Here is a 16,740-nt window from a genome sequence, read left to right as displayed (position 1 = left end):
CCTACATCATGGACTAACATATTTCATTACCTCTTTTTAAATAGCTGGGATGAACTGGTAATAAGTGTAGATGTAAATATTTCTTGTAATTTGTAGTTTGTACCATGAAACAACTGCTTTCCTTCCTGTTTTTTATTGATTTGTTGGTTTTATTTGTTTGGTTTTGGTTTTGTTTTCTCCTAATACTGACTCCCTTTTCTGGTTTGTGTGCTACTTAATGAGTTACTGAGCTGTTGTCTCAAAATAAAGCTCTATTCTTTCGGCAAAGAGAAAAAAAAAAAATAAAACACAACACAACACTACAATGCAAAGTTTGGTAAACAGAAACATAACTTGTGAAGAGACAGAAGAATGTGGGGAATTTCCATGGCTCCATTAAGTCTAAATTCTTATACTACATTTTAAGTACTGTAAATTTGTCACTGTCTGTGGCATAATTCTGTCTGCAATCTGTTCCTTTTATTACCTAGCTTTTCTCACAGTTCACTAACAAAAGTCTATCTGTAGAAGAAGGATTGCTCTGGAATTGCCTTTGGGAAAAAAAAATAAAGAAAAAAAGAGAGCAAAAGAGAGATAATTTGAAAACTATGTTATTAATAGGATCTCTGAAACTTGCTAAATGGAGATAACAAAATAACAATAAGCAAAGTCTTGAGGCATTTTTTCATAAGGAATATTCAAAGTTTCAGGGAACAAGGGGACCTTTTCAGGTAGAAGACAGAGGAATAGCGGGAAGAAAGACTTCAGACTGGTAATAAAGGAACAGCTGAATTGACAAGATTATTGCCCTGTAATAGAGATCAGATAGAAGTGAGGGATGGGAGGCTTACAGACCTGCCAAAAGGTACAAATCCCTGAGAAACAAATGCAGTAGTGGTATGGTCCAAGCACCATGAACTGATTGTTCTCATTCAAAATATTATTACTAGTATAACCATCATCACTGTTATTGATTGTTATTATCATTATTAAATGCCTGTGTGCTTCTATGTCCCTGCAGTCTGGCTGAGGGCTGGATTGCAGACTGACTCCCCATGATCACTGGGAGAACTTACGCTCCCAGGTACAAACTATGGCCACAGAGACTGGATGGCTATGGGCAAGAAGGCAGCAAATTTTGTTCCAGGGTAAGTAAAAGATGTGCTGTAATTTGTCAGCATGATTCTAGTCTCACACACAGTAGCCATTTGGGGCATTTTTGGTTATCTGTTAGCCTCAACATCAGTACAAAACCTGTGATTAAGTCTTCTCAAAGACACAAGAAATTGCATGCTGCTGTCATGTCAATCATGTGAACTCACATGATGGCTGACACTCATGTCAGCTCACAGTTTGCTTTTTGAGGAGAACGCTGGCCTCATCAATAGGTCAGAAGATGGATTTGAAACTCTGACCTTAACATTTGGAGGAGAGAGTACATCAAAGCAGAGGACTTCAGATGGGGCAGCAACAAAAATCCACTTCAGATTATCAATGAATGTTTCATTCATGTCAGAACAACAGTACTGATTCATGTGTGTTCTAATAAAATAATTTCAGGTTGGTAGGCCACCTGTTAGGATGAAAGAAATCAAACTGAATGAGGAAAGAAAATGAAGGAACTTTCTAGGCCACCAGTTCTAGGTGACTCTGCTTGAGCAGGAGGGGTTGAACAATATGACCTTCAGATACACCTTCCAAACATTCTGCGATTCTGTAAGCCAAAATTTAGATTCTAAACATTCATATTATACAACCATAATTGTAGAATGCCTTGGCTTTCCCTGAGAAGGGACTTCTTTCAGATATTATCAGAAATAACTACATATGAACAGCAGTGAAAAGTTATTTGTTTCTTTTTCCACAGTGTCTGCTGGGCTAAATTCAGTAGACATTCATAGCACATGTTGGCTGAAACAAAGTTTGTTACTGTCACAAGAGGATAAGTTGCTTTCTCCAGCTTTATCATAAATATTGTCTCTTTTCCAGATTTTGGGGATGTCCCATGTAAAAAGCCATCCCATCTTTGTCTCCCTGTACCCATGCCAGTATTGCAAACACCAGGCTTGTTTCTGTTCTGCAGCCTGGCGAAGCAAGAGCAACACTCTAGTCCTTCCTGGCTTAGCTGTTTCACTCAGTAGGAAATGATTACATGTTCAGTATTCAATATTTAAGCATGACTTCGCAGGCTAGTGGTTAAGGAAAGAATCTTTGATTATCTGCTCTACTGAATACTTAACATGGAGTAGTGATCACTTACTGACACCTAGTCTCTGTAAGTAAAGGAGTGTGCTGTACACTGGAAGGAAGTTGTTCTGTTTCTGTCTGCAGGTCTAACAAATATGTATTTATTTCATGGAAAAAAAAAAAAAAAAAAAAAAAAAAAAGACAGTTTCAACAGGAAGTGAAGATAGAAACTTATTTCATTACACTTGAGAGACTGTCGTGGTCTTGAAATTAGAACATTCATGGGAACTGCAGAAAGTTAAGGTTCAAATCCCCTTAGGTAAAGATATAAGCATAACCTCACAATGTAGGTGAGTTATTGAACTATTGCATGGATTTTTTGAGGCAACAGATGAAAAAAAAAAAAAAGGCATAAAACCAGCCTCTCTTCTTCTCCCAGCTATGCTCTGACTGAGAAGCTGCAATAAGCAGTCAGTGTCAGGAGCACTCTGAATTGTATCCTGTAATTGAGGCTTAACTTTCTGGGTTCAAGTCCTGTTTTCACTGTGTCTTGTTAGTTACCTCAGTGGCCTCGTTTGCTACCTGCTGTCCTTTATAAATCTTATTTTTAGGAATGAGCCCCTATTTCTTTTATGGATCTTATTTCTGTGGACCTTATTTACTTGAGGCATTTATGGGAAGCCTGAGCACTGAAGTCAGGATGAGGGATTCCAATTTGCAGCAAAATGCTTTAAAGAGCCATTATAATGCTTTCCATTGCTATGCTTAAATATTTTCATGGTTATAGTCCAAAATCACTTCTGCTTTCATACAAGAGTATAACTTAGAGTAAAATGGGAATCTGTGAGATGAGGAAGATGGTTTATTGCTCTTATGTTGTTCACTTGCAAAACACGAGGGTCAAAAATGTCTTGTTCTTCCTCTAACCTCCATGGAAAAATAAAGGAAAATAAGCTTTGGAACTTGTAGCTCACTAAGCAATTGGGTATCTCTGGATTAGAGTGTTAGCTTTTCTGTATGTCAAGACTTCAGTCCTAGTATTTTCTAGTATTTACTTGCTTTTTGTACATATACCTAGAATATACCTGATGACATTATTTGTGCCCATGTATTTCACAGTTTTGGTTGCAGTTGTCAAGAACTATCAACAAGATCAATGTAGCTGATGTGGTGAAAAATAGTGTGTGTAAATGGAAAGGAGTTTCTTACTAAAACCATTATATTCTACAATGATTATGAAACTATAAGATAATATTCAGATTTTGAAAATATTCTTATAGCTGTACATATTCCGAATTTTGAAGTTTCATATGTATATAAGTGGGATCAGAAAGGGTCTTAAATCTCTGACTGCATCAATTGCAACAATGCCCACTTCTTTGAATGATAGGACAGGGTATGCTATACGTATATTCCTTCTTTAAAATTATTTGGAGTATCATTTGCCATCTACTTACTCTCTTAACATCTTTATATGGGATAATTGGATCTATTGTATATACATGCATGGAATTTTGCTTCATTTTGCAAAGAAAGATGTATTTTTTCAAAACAGAGATCTGAATTTATAGATAGGCTGCTCTTTTTATACAGGCAGGCATGTCTGATGGGTGCATCTATCTGCAGCACGAACTTTGGCTCTGAAGCTAAGAGAAAATACAGTCCCCTTAATTGTTTTGGTTTAAGGCATTCAAATGCCAGTGGATATTATTAAAAACAGATGTTCTTTATAGTCTTAATATAAAGAACACATCAATTTGGGAAACCATCAAAAAGAAAATGAGCGTATGCCGTCACCAGACATTATAGGTTACTTATATTTTACTGAAATAAAAGTTTAGTTATATTGATAGTTCAAATAAAGTGGACATACAATACAGATGCAAAAGAGAACAATAGAACAACAGCAATTATCCAGGTTGGTTGTTTATTTTATTTTATTATTTTTTTTTTTTTTTTTACAGCTGAAGAAGTTAATGTTGCTATAAAATTCAGAATACAATTATTCCTTTGATTCAGAAGCTTTGTTTGTTTCCTCACTAACAGCTCACATAATTTCACATCTGGGTTATATTTTTTATTTAAAATAATTATGTAAAAATTAATTTATGGAGTCACATCAATGGAGAAATCCACGGCAAATATTTTGATTTGCATATTGTATGCTCATGTTTTTTGAATATCAATTTATCCTTTTATTGTCTCAGCAGTGAATCTAAAATCCATATTACAAACTTCAGTGTTAAACACCATCCTTAGAATCTGTTTGCTTTAAGATCATCAGGCTGTGGCTATGGAGAGATCAATTGTCACTTTCTGTTGTTTGTACACAAATAGTCTGTGCAACCACATACTTAAAAGCATATGAAAATCTTTACTGCTCTTACCTTGTGTATATGTTCCTTGTTCTCCACCACAATTGGTATATGCAGAGAACAGGAAAAAGAAGTGATAATGTACTAGAGACTCAGGAGTGAAGTACTTGAAAAGGCACACTCTGGTCTGCACTGTGATAGATAGTATTTTCATTTAATTGCATTGATCGTGTTTCATGTCATCATAAAGTCTCTGCCAGTGTCATATTTTCTGTGTTATCAATGTTGTGATCATTGCTCAAATCTTTAACTTTCTTAGCTTTTTTCTAAATAATATATTATTAAAATTAATTAGTAATAAATTAATTGCCAGTCAAACAATGTATTTCCAGTACAGAAAACAAACAAACAAACAAACAAACAAAAAACACAGAAAGAAAAGATGAAAGGCATAATGACCTTATTCTGCTCTCATAAGGATCAGAGGAGTGGAAGGAATTTTGCTTCTTGCTTGATCTTGCTTGATGCTTGCCATGGCTGGGGGAGGTGGGGGAGGGGGGGGGTGAGGGCAGGGGCAGAGGCTCTAGGTGCTTGGCTATCTCTGCCAAGCTTACACCAGGAATGCCACCAGAGACCAAGGGGACAGTTACTAGAAGAGACAATTGGCTTTAGGCTTTCAGGTTTCTTAAGTGATGACTGGCAACACAGATATACTTTTAGACAGTACTTTTCTGCAGGACGCTGGAAGTCAATAAACTCAAAAAAAAAAAAAAAGCCACAATAAAGAAGAGTAGACTATCTCTTTTACACCCCAAAAAAATAACTGAGGAGTGAGATCTGGTGAAATAGGTCTTTGAAGAGAATACATAATGCTGTGCTTCTAAAACTCATAAATGTAAGTTCATGGTACGGTAGTTATGACAGCAAGAGTCATGACAGATAATGTGGTCTCTTTCATTACTGTATCTATGAGTGAGTATCTTCTCACCAATCTTTAGATGTCTACACTTTACATCTGAGTTATCTTAGGTCCTAGGTTAACACCTAGTTATCCTAGGTTTACTTTATAGTGGAAGGGAATTCCTTGTTATAAGGTGATATTACCTTACCATAAATTAGACATCCAAAATATGTCTTAAATTAGCGACATAGAAGTGTTTACTTTTATGCAGTGAAGGCTTTAAATATAGAAGTCTATGTGGTTAAGTGTCTGAGCTTGTGATATCTTCGATGCACTGCACATAAACACCAGCACAGATTTAATATGTCCTTTATTATATGAACTCTTGTTTGAGAAGCATGAATACTTATCTACACATTCAGATTAACAAAACATGCTATTCAAGGTCTTGTGCAAGCATCTAAGTATCATTTAATTATGTTATCATTGCAACCACTTGATGATTATTCCTATTTATCCACTACACCTTATTTCCTTCTGTCTTAGACTCAGATAATCACTACAGAAACTCACTCGTTTCTTTTCTCAGTTGCCTTCATGAGTTCTCCTTGGAAGTACCCTACCTACATGTTGCATACAGATGCTCAACCTCTTACCTCACTTTCCCTTCCTACTTCTTCCTTGACTCTTCATTTCTACTTGGTTGTTGTTGGTGGTGGTTCGTTGGTTTGGGGATGAATTGATAGCTGTTGTTTGATCTCAGGAAAATCAAACACTCATGAATGTGTCTCATTTTTCATCTTTACCAATTACACATCCTGGTAAAATGTTTCCAGTGCATGAAAATTGAGAAGTGAAAGTAAATATATATACCCTATAGGTAAAATCAAAAAGAGTGGAAATGAAAGCATGTATCAGCATACAACTTAACAAAAACATCATATGATGGATGAGCAACTGGTGACAGGCAGGTCTCAAAGGGTTGTGGTAAATGGGACCACGTCTGGCTAGCAGATGGTCACTAGTGGGGTCCCTCAAGGCCCCATTTTAGGGCAAGTCCTCTTCAATGTTTTTATAAATGACTTGGATGTAGGACTAGAAGGTGTTTTGAGCAAATTGGCTGACGACACCAAACTTGGAGGAGTTGTGGGCTCGGATGAGGGTGGAAAGGCCTTGCAGAGAGATCTGGACAGATTGGAGAGCTGGGCAATCACCAACCACATGAAGTTTAACAAAAGCAAGTGCCGGGTCCTGCACCTGGGATGGGGCAATCCTGGCTATACGTACAGACTGGGCGATGAGACGCTGGAGAGCAGCCCCACAGAGAGGGTTCTGGGGATTGTGGTTGACAGCAAGTTGAATATGAGCCAGCAGTGCGCCCTGGCAGCCAGGAGGGCCAACCATATCCTGGGATGCATCAAGCACGGCATCACTAGTTGGTCGAGGGAGGTGATTGTCCTGCTCTACTCTGCAGTGGTGCGGCCTCACCTCGAGTACTGTGTGCAGTTCTGGGCACCACAGTACAAAAAGGACATTAAACTGTTGGAGAGTGTCCAGAGGAGGGCAACGAAGATGGTGAAGGGCCTTGAGGGGAAGACATATGAGGAGCGGCTGAGGTCACTTGGCCTGTTCAGCCTGGAGAAGAGGAGGCTGAGGGTGGACCTCATCGCAGTCTACAACTTCCTCGCGAGGGGGAGTGGAGAGGTAGGTGACCTATTCTCCGTTATCACCAGTGGTAGGACCCGCGGGAATGGTGTTAAGCTGAGGCAGGGGAAGTTTAGGCTGGACATCAGGAAGAGGTTCTTCACCGAGAGGGTGGTTGCACACTGGAACAGGCTCCCCAGTGAAGTAGTCGCTGCACCAAGCCTGTCTGAATTTAAGAAGTGATTGGGCTGTGCAGTTGGTCACATGGTCTAAACTTTTGGGCAGACCTGTGCGTTGCCAGGAGTTGGACTTGATGATCCTTATGGGTCCCTTCCAACTCGGGATATTCTATGAGTCTATGATTCTATGATCTGTATTGAACTACATGAGTTTTATGTAAAGTGTGATTCACCTGCTTTTAGCATATTACAAATTGGTGCAAGTATGACGAGAGAGAGGCTAATATTTTTACTATAACTTCAGCACCGTCAGATATTCTGGAAAACAACAAAAAGGAAAATAATCCTCTAGTGAAATGATTTCTGATTTTAGAATGTCCTTTTTGTTGCAAAATATGTTATCCTAAACTGAATTTTCATGTCAACATTCAGTCTGGAGCAAAGTTTTATTGGTGAATTATAAACCCCTGAAAATAGGGAATTATAATGTAAATCCTGACAAGATTCTTAGCTATTGTGGTACAAATGACAATGGTATAATAAGTAGCCTACTGCATATTTTTATGTTAATAAATATGCACAAGATAAAACATATCATTTTAATATTCTAAACTCATATAATTAATATGTAAATAGATTATGATATACTTTCCTGAAATACAGTAGTGTATATACAAACACACAAAGGCATTATACTGTTCGAATGTCTCAGCTAACTAGAAATGAGTAAAATGCAGAGGTGATATCAGTATAAATGCATTAATACAAGAATGTTTTACCTCAGCAGTGACCTCCTTTTATTTACTAATCCTATTTTACTAAAATTCTACTCGATATCTGTAGGTTTGTGTTTTTGTTTGTTTGTTTACTTTTACATGGAATCAGAACTGAATATTTACAGAAACAATCTGAATACTAAAATAATTTATAATGTCTTCAAGAATTGTTAGCTGGTAACTAATTACATCAAAATATGAAGTAAAATTAATTGATAGTCATAGATATTGTCAATAAATAATCAGAAATTTTTACTTCCATAGCACTTTATAATTTTGGTAGAACAGATTCGAAAAGATATTGTGGAGGTCTCTAAAAAAAACAGGTGAAAACTTATTTGGAAAGAGAACAGATAGCAATTAATGTTTATAACATGAAATAAGGTTTCCTAAGGCTATTATATGAAGAAAGAAACTGAAGCTGTAAATCAGTATATCTCCATTTTTTTAAAGACACCTCAATACTAAAGCCGATCTATGACTTCAATATAGTCACTTATTTTCTTAGCATAAGGAGAAGTCCTCGTGGCCATGAATATGATGGTATAAATTAATTCAGGACCTTAATTTCATATCTCAAGGAACTAGCTTATTTCTCTACTTCAGCTTAACATCTTAAAAATGTTTCTGATTTATTTAGGAAATGATGGTACTTGGTGTTTATCTCATAGGATAGATTAAGGTTTAACAATTATCAAGCAAATTAAGTTTATTCAAAACTTCTGAAATCATATGCTTCTAAAACTCTATTAATGAAAACAATTCAGATAAGGTATTTGGACTGCTATCCATAAAAACAATTGAAGAATATTTGCTATACTGAGAGTTTGGGCTACCTTGTTTAACATTTAAGTTACCCGTGTATGGCATTATAGGTCATCCCAACATATATGTGCAATGTGTGTACAACATTTTTACATTTTAGTTTCAGTTTAGTCAGTGACAAAGTAGACTGTGATGTCCACTATGTGCTTATTACCCCTGCCCGCAGAAGTCCTAGAGCTGAAGCTTTCTTTATAAATTTTTGCAGTCACCAGTCTTGTCATCCTCCATGACTATAATCATGGAAACATAAAAGCTTGTGTTCTCACCATATAACAAGAGGAGACAAACTGAAAAACAGGCATTGGAAAAACAGGAGTTCCACTTCTTGCATTTTACCTTCTCTCAAGACACTCTAAAAATTTCTGTGTCCTCAGTAGCTAAACTGTATTTAGCTGTTATATAAACTGTTATATAAACTGTTTAACCTGTTCTGTCAACAAATTCTCATTCACAAGTATCTCGCTCCTTTTCAGCTAACATACACAGATTATACAGTCTCTCCCCCTAATTTTGCTGTATTAATTTTATGGGTAGTGTGAACTTCCTGAAACAGAAAGTTAGAATAGGAAGCAGTAAATAATAATTGCTTATCCCAAAGCTGGGTTGACAGACCTGATGGAGAAATCTTCATATTAGTATATGGTCTGTAAAACAAGGAAACTCATTGCAGCCCTAAAAAAAGTGAATAGATACATTTATCCTGAAGTGGCATTTTGCCAATTATATGTGTAAAATAATTAGATAACCTGTTAACAAAACAAAATTAAAAATTATATTGAGATACTGCTGTATACTGCAGTAGTATCCATATTCTCCTATCCTACATGTTGTCTGAATATGGTAGCAGAATTTGCCCCAGATACTTCCAGAGAGACTTAAAACATCAGAGTTTTCTCTGTACAAATGACATTTCTACAACTTTAGTTACAGCTCAGTCCAGCTAAATATTTCTATGGGAGTATGACAGTGTAAATTAGGGCTAGTGAACAATAATGTTAGCATATGATTATGCTCCTCAAAGCTCAAGAGCTTTGCAAAGCATCCCAGCAAAAAGGCAGTCAGGCAAAAATGTCAGAAGGCCTGCATGAATGAACAAAGAGCTCCTGGAACAACTCAAATGCAAAAAGGGAGCCTAAAGAGGGTGGAAGCAAGGGCAGGGAGCCTGAAGAATACAGAGAAATCATCTGAGCAGCCAGGGATCAGGTTAGGAAAGCTAAAACCCTGATAGAATTAAATCTGGCCAGGAACATCAAGAGCAACATGAAAAGACTTCTATAAGTACATCAGTGGTAGAAGGAAGACTAGGGAAGATGTGGGGCCCCTATGTGGGGAAGGAAAATGTAGGGAAGGAAACAGGAGAACTGGTTACCATGATATGCAGAAGGCTGAGGTACTCAACAATTTTCAGTTTTCACCGGAAAGTGTTCTAGCCAAAGTGCCCAAGTCACAGAATACAAAGGCAGGGACTGGGACAATGAAGAACTGCCAGCTTGAGGAGGAGATCAGTTCTGAGGTCATCTAAGGAACCTGAACGTGTGCAAGTCCATCAGACATGATGAGATGCATCCATGGATCCTGTCCTGAGGGAACTGGCAGATGAAGTTACTAAGCCACTATCCATCGTATTTGAGAAGTCGTGGTAGTCCAGTAAAAGTACCCAGTGACTGGAAAAGGGAAGACATGACTCCCATTTTTAAAAAGGGAAAAAAGGAAGACCTGGGAAACTACAGGCCAGTCAGTCTCACCTCTGTGCAAGATAATGGAGCAGATCCTCCTGAAAACTATGCTAAGGCACATGGAAAATAACGAGGTGATTGGTGACAGCCAACATGGCTTCACTAAGGGAAAATCTTTCCCAACAAGTTAGGTGGCCTCCTACAAAGGGGTTCCAGTACTGGTGGATAAGGGAAGAGCAGCTGACAATCTACCTGGACTTGTGCAAGGCAGTTGACACTGTCCTGCACATCATTTTTGTCTCTAAATTGCAGAGACAGATTTGACAGATGGACCTCTCAGTGGATAAGAAATTGAGTGGGTGGTTGTGCTCATAGAGTTGTAGTCAACAGCTTGATGTCCAGGTGGAGACCAGTGACAAGTGATATTCCTCAGTGATCAGTATTGGGACTGGCACTATTTAACATATTTGTAGGCAACATGGATAGTGGGATCAAGTACACTCTCAGCAAATTTTCCAGTGATACGAAGCTGTATACTGCAGTCAATGTACTGGAGGGAAGGAATGCCATCCAGATGGATCTTGACAGGTTTGAGGGGTGGGCCAGTGCAAACCTTATGAAATTCAACAAGTCCAAGGGCAAGGTGCTGCATCTGGGCCAAGCACAAATATGAAATGGATGGAGCATGGATTGAGAGCAACCCTGTGGATAAGGACTTGGGGATGCTGGTTGATGAAAACTCAACATGAGCTGGCAGTGTGTGCTTGCAGCCCAGAACGCCAACTGTATTCTGGTCTGCATCAAAACAATCATGACCAGCATGTCAAGGGAGGTAATTTTCCCCCTATACTCTTCTGTCATGAGATCCCACCTGGAGTACTGTGTTCAGCTCTGGGGCTCCCAGCTCAAAAAGGACATGGGTCTATTAGAGTGGGTCTGGAGGAGGGCCATGAAAATGATCAGAGAGCTGAAACACCTTAAAGAGGGCCTACAAGAAATCTGGAGAAGGACTCTGTCAGGGAGAGTAGTAAAAGGACAAAGGGTAATGGCTTTAAACTAAAAGAGGGTGGATTTAAACTAGGTATGAGGAGGAAATTCTTTACTGTGAGGGTGGTGAGGCACCGGAAGAGGTTGCCCAGAGAAGCTGTGGGATCCCTGGAAGTGTTCAAGGCCAGGTTGGATGGGTTTTTGAGCAACCTGGTCTAGTGGAGGGTGTCCCTGCCCATGGCGAGGGGGGTTGGAATTACATGATCCTTAAGGTCCCTTCTAACCCAAACCATTCTATGATTCCATATGAACTTCAGTTAACCCTATATGAAAAGAAAGAAGCTCAGTTATAGGAACAAAGAATGATAAGTATGAACAACATGTTGTTTCACTGGGAAAGTCATGAAGGTGTCAAGAAACACAGAGTGCTAGCACCAATGGTGGTAGCACCCAGTTGTAGACATAGAGGGAATATGAATGAGACAAGAACTGGGCATTCTTTGCCCATCCTCCAGACTGAAGGTGTCTAGGGTCATTGGGGAGACAACACATGGGATTCACAATCCTGCCCCAGACCATGTATTCTGTGGCTGGAGCCACTGCTTTGACCACCTGGTTTCTTTCCAGTCTTCAGGACCATGTTGTCTTTCTTGTGGGGCAAGTCATGAAATTTATAAAATTTCATGTATGCATGAACAAGGTGTTTAAGTATACAAGACTATTTTCGTCTCTTCAGTGTCTTTTAGTCTCGAATGGTGAAAGAGTCAACATGTTTTAACAAGTGCTTACTTGTTTATTTGTATCAGTAGTCTTTTTTTTTTCTTCTCCCCCCAACATGTTTTTCTGTTGTCAATTTCTTCTTCATGCTGAATTTTCCATAAATAGTGTAAACATTTTTATGCTATCTTTGATAAACTAGATGTTTTTATTGTCATGAAGGAATGTGTCTGGAAGAAAGGAGGGGAATATCTTCTTAGCTTCTCCTTAGGCCATCAAGGGCTAAACAGCCAATGTAGTCTTATCTACTTGGTGAACAGGTAAGTAATTTTAACATTCCTGGAAAGCATAAATAGTAGTACTTCAAAGCATGTTTTACTCTACCCACTTTCAGTGTTAGAACAAAATAATACAAATGTAGAAGATCTCAGAAAATTGAAAGCTGTAAAATGAGAAGTTGCATCTTTGGCAGAATATTGAAACAGTTTGTGGCTCTGTGGGGATCTGAAGAAGATAAGAGTGAGATTTTAGCATGTTTTCTTGGACTAATATATGTTTTTATTGTCCTGGGTAGCATGACTTCATTATCTGGGCCACAGAGAAGTGAGTATGCAACTTTTCTCCTTCAGGCACTGTGGAGTGGTCAAAAGGGTCAATAGTTAATGAATTTTTGTTTGATGGCCTATACAAACTTATTGATTTAATTTCTGGCACAGTTCTCTTTTGAATTTCTGATAGCTACATGTCCATATGAACTAAATATCTGCACAAGTAACAATCTCATTGGCTGATTCTGCAGAGAATGAAAAGATAAAATGTGTGGAAATCCTTACCCATATTACACATAAGACACTTGCTTCAGGAAGGACTCTTATTTTGACTCTTCTGTACAAAATCAGTGACAATAAATAAGAGTTTCGGTTCTGTACCAGTCAGTCTCATTCTTTCCATAAGCATTAAACTAATTTGAAAGTGTGCTGTTCTTTTATGGAACCACAAAGAGTAATATTTATTATAGTATTTTTAATCTTCATTCAAACATGCTAATTCTAAGCCTTTCACAAGTACTGCATTTTGTATTGAAAATTGTTGAGGAAAAAACATGTTTTCTCTCTACTACTTTTGTTTTACATAAAAAGCATTTAAAAGGAAGTCACTCCTAAGAATTTAAGCCCATGGAGAAAACAACAACAACAACAAATAATTTGAATATGATCTGAAGAAAAATATATGGTTTTTATATTCAATTTTCATGGATGTACAATTCCTTGTTTTATAACTCATGCCACAATTTTATTTATGTTGTAAAAATACTGCAGACATGGACATTCCACATTTTTAAAAGTATGTTTCCTACTATGCTAATGTAGTTGTCAGTCCATGGCACAAACATTTTTAGAAAAACAAATATTTTAAAATAGAATTGCTACACATAAGCCTATAATCAGCCAATCAATAACCATGCACCTTACATTTCCTTGCTGTTTCAGTAAGAAAGAGAAATAAAGCAAAGGACAAAAACAACCTTAATCAATAGCTAATTTCACTAAGAGAAGACAGTAGTCTGGTATCTGTATGTCTATGTGATGTGTTCACTTTGGATGACACACCACATTGGAAGCTATCATACAACAATTAGCTGAACAGAACAGGTTAGTGAAAAGAGAAATATCGGAGAATTTCATTTATATTGGAACTCAGAGACCATGATAAAAGTATAAATAACACAACCTACTTAGAGAAGTTTAAAAATACAGCAAAATAATTTAAGGCCTCAAAAGAAAAGTTTCTAAAGTGTCTGTGATACAAAGACAGCTGCAAGTTATGAATAAAAGAACAAGAAGCTGAGGACTGTTATTTCTTGCTTCAGTAAGCTATAAAGTAACACATTTATATAATTAACCATTTGTACCTTCAACCAAGCAACAACAAAAACAAGAATGTAAAGAGATTTCTCTAATCATAATCATTATTTTAATATAGTTCTTGGTTTTTGTTACCTAGATCTTCATAAAACAGCACTTTTATGGTAGTATAACTTCAAACTCTTTATAATGTCCTGCAGATCTTATAAGAGCAATACATGTCTTCATTTTATTAAAACAGAAGTACGTTATTTTATTAATGTACCTTTTTGAATTATATATTTTTATATAATTGAATATATAATTAAGTGTAAGATAACTGTGCTAAAGAGGCATACAGCAAAAAATCAGAAATTCATCAGCATTCCAAACCTAGTGATTTGTTCTCTCCCCAGATCAGTTATACAATGAATTGAGAAAAATACAAAGAAGGAGGCCAGCAGGAGGTCTCAATTGCAGATAAAATTAAAAATGAGTATAGAAATTCCAAAAAGCCTACTTTCTCATTTTCCCTCTGAAATAGATTCACTGGAAATACAGATAGTAATTGCAGTTTTCAATCAAAAAATATGTGCACAGAGCTTTTCTTTTCCCTAAATTGTACAGTATTTTTGAAGGCAAAAATCATTAAAAGTTGTACCTTGCTTTAAAATAAGCAAACTTATTTATTTTTAATCACGTATCTGAGTCACTTATCTGCTCTGTTGTACGTAATTAGAAAAAAAAAAAAAAAAAAAAAAAAAGATTTTTCATGCCCAGAGGGCTAACATTCAGAGAGAGAAATCACAAATAAAACCGAACCTGGATAAGTTCTAAAAGGAAAGAGTTAGTGAAAATATTCTTAGAATCCAAGACAAGAAGCTAGTTTCAACTTCCTTGCCTTCACTGGTATCCTAACACACATTGTGCACCAAGCCTGGAGTCAGGGGCATGCAAAGCAGTTTCATGCACTAAAGTTCAGGTCACAATGCTGAACACACATTCAGATATCCTGCAGACACAGACCACTCGGAAGTCAAACGCATCTGAGAATATCAAGGGCCCTGAGATCATTCACAGAATGGCTGGCATCTACACTAATAAATTTCCAAAGCTGGGTAGCTAAAGGCAAACTGCCCATTGGGTATGCTCCTGCACTATTCTGGCTGACAGACCATGCTGGGGAGTTGCTGAGAAACAGCAGTTGTTGAAACAGGCCAAGTAATTTTCAGGAAATACGCTGAGAGTTGCCAAAGCAAGGATGATTGCATTTTCATGCAAGGAAGCATTCCTCAGCATACTTGAATTTACTAGTATAGGTGCATCCAGAGAGACTGACATACGTAGTGCTACACAGACAGACAGTCTCACTGTCCTTAATTATAAGACATGAGCAGAGAGCCAGTCATGAATGCCTAAAACTTCTTAGATCTAACTTAGAGCAGGCTTTCATCACACAAAATATTTAATGACATTGAAGTGTGTGTTTGTTTGTTTGATTGATTGATTTTTGTTTGTTTGTTTGTTTGTTTTTACTGTGAAGGTGACAAAGGACTGGTACAGGGTGTCCAGAGAGGTTGTGGAATCTTCCATGCTAGAGACATTCAAAAGCCACCTGGACATGGTCCTGGGTCACTCCTTGAGTAAGGGGTTGGACCAGATAACAGCCAGAGGTCCTTGCTAACCTCAACCATTTTGTAAATTTGTGATTCCATAAAATATTCTCACTTCCATGTCCTGGCAGTCTGTTGCTGATCTGCTTGTGACATTTTTCTCTGAACTCATCATGAAAGAGACCCAGATTACAAACAAAAGAACAGTTTTTATTTCACTTGAAGGGTTGTTTGTAATCCAGACCAATGCAGCTGTGTGAACAAGAGCATGGAAATGACTGGGCTTACTAACAATCCTGCAGTACAAATGAGCAATAAGCCATACAGAGCAGAACTGGGATTGAATAGTAAGGGGTGGAAAGGCAGAAATGTCTTAAACTTCAGTTATTGCTAAAGCTTCTGCATCATGGAACTGCAGCCTGTATGATCTCATGAGTTCATCTCATGCAGGAGAAATATATTAATTTAAAATACATTCTTTTTTTACCCTCATCTGATACAGTTTCTTTGAAACAGACTAGGAACACTTGCACAACCCCATACAGCTGCTGAAAGACACCTCAGGAAGCTGTGTTGTCTGAGCAATTATTTACTGCCTCATTTAAAGAACAGTTCCTTGCTGTAACAATGTGGATATCTGAAACATATGCTGGCACATCAAAAGAGAATGCAAATTCACTTCATGAGAAGTCCTACATTGAGCAGGGGGACACATTGTCAGCTAGTAGGAAATGTTGAACAGTGCTAGACTTTGAAGTTTGGAAGTCCATCAGAGTCCAGAATTAGGCCTCCTCTATGTAGAGTATTTACTTCACTGAGTGGGACTCAGTAGTTTTAAAAGGACAGGAAAAGTGCCTGGTTTTGTTTAAATGCTCTAAACAGGCAGGAAAAGAGAATGATGTTTTAGGCTTTTCCTTAGATGAAGGATCTTTAATCTGTTATTTCTGATCTTCCTGGAGTGTCTGTCCAATTATTTATTTTATTTTATTTTATTTTATTTTATTTTATTTTATTTTATTTTATTTTTTCTGAGTATAACATTCTGTCTGTTGAGAATATCTTCCCAATACTGTTGTTATCAGTGAATTTCATACTTC

Source organism: Cygnus atratus, chromosome 1 (assembly GCF_013377495.2).
Source record: "Cygnus atratus isolate AKBS03 ecotype Queensland, Australia chromosome 1, CAtr_DNAZoo_HiC_assembly, whole genome shotgun sequence".
Taxonomy (NCBI): domain Eukaryota; kingdom Metazoa; phylum Chordata; class Aves; order Anseriformes; family Anatidae; genus Cygnus; species Cygnus atratus.
This window is presented reverse-complemented; position numbering follows the sequence as displayed.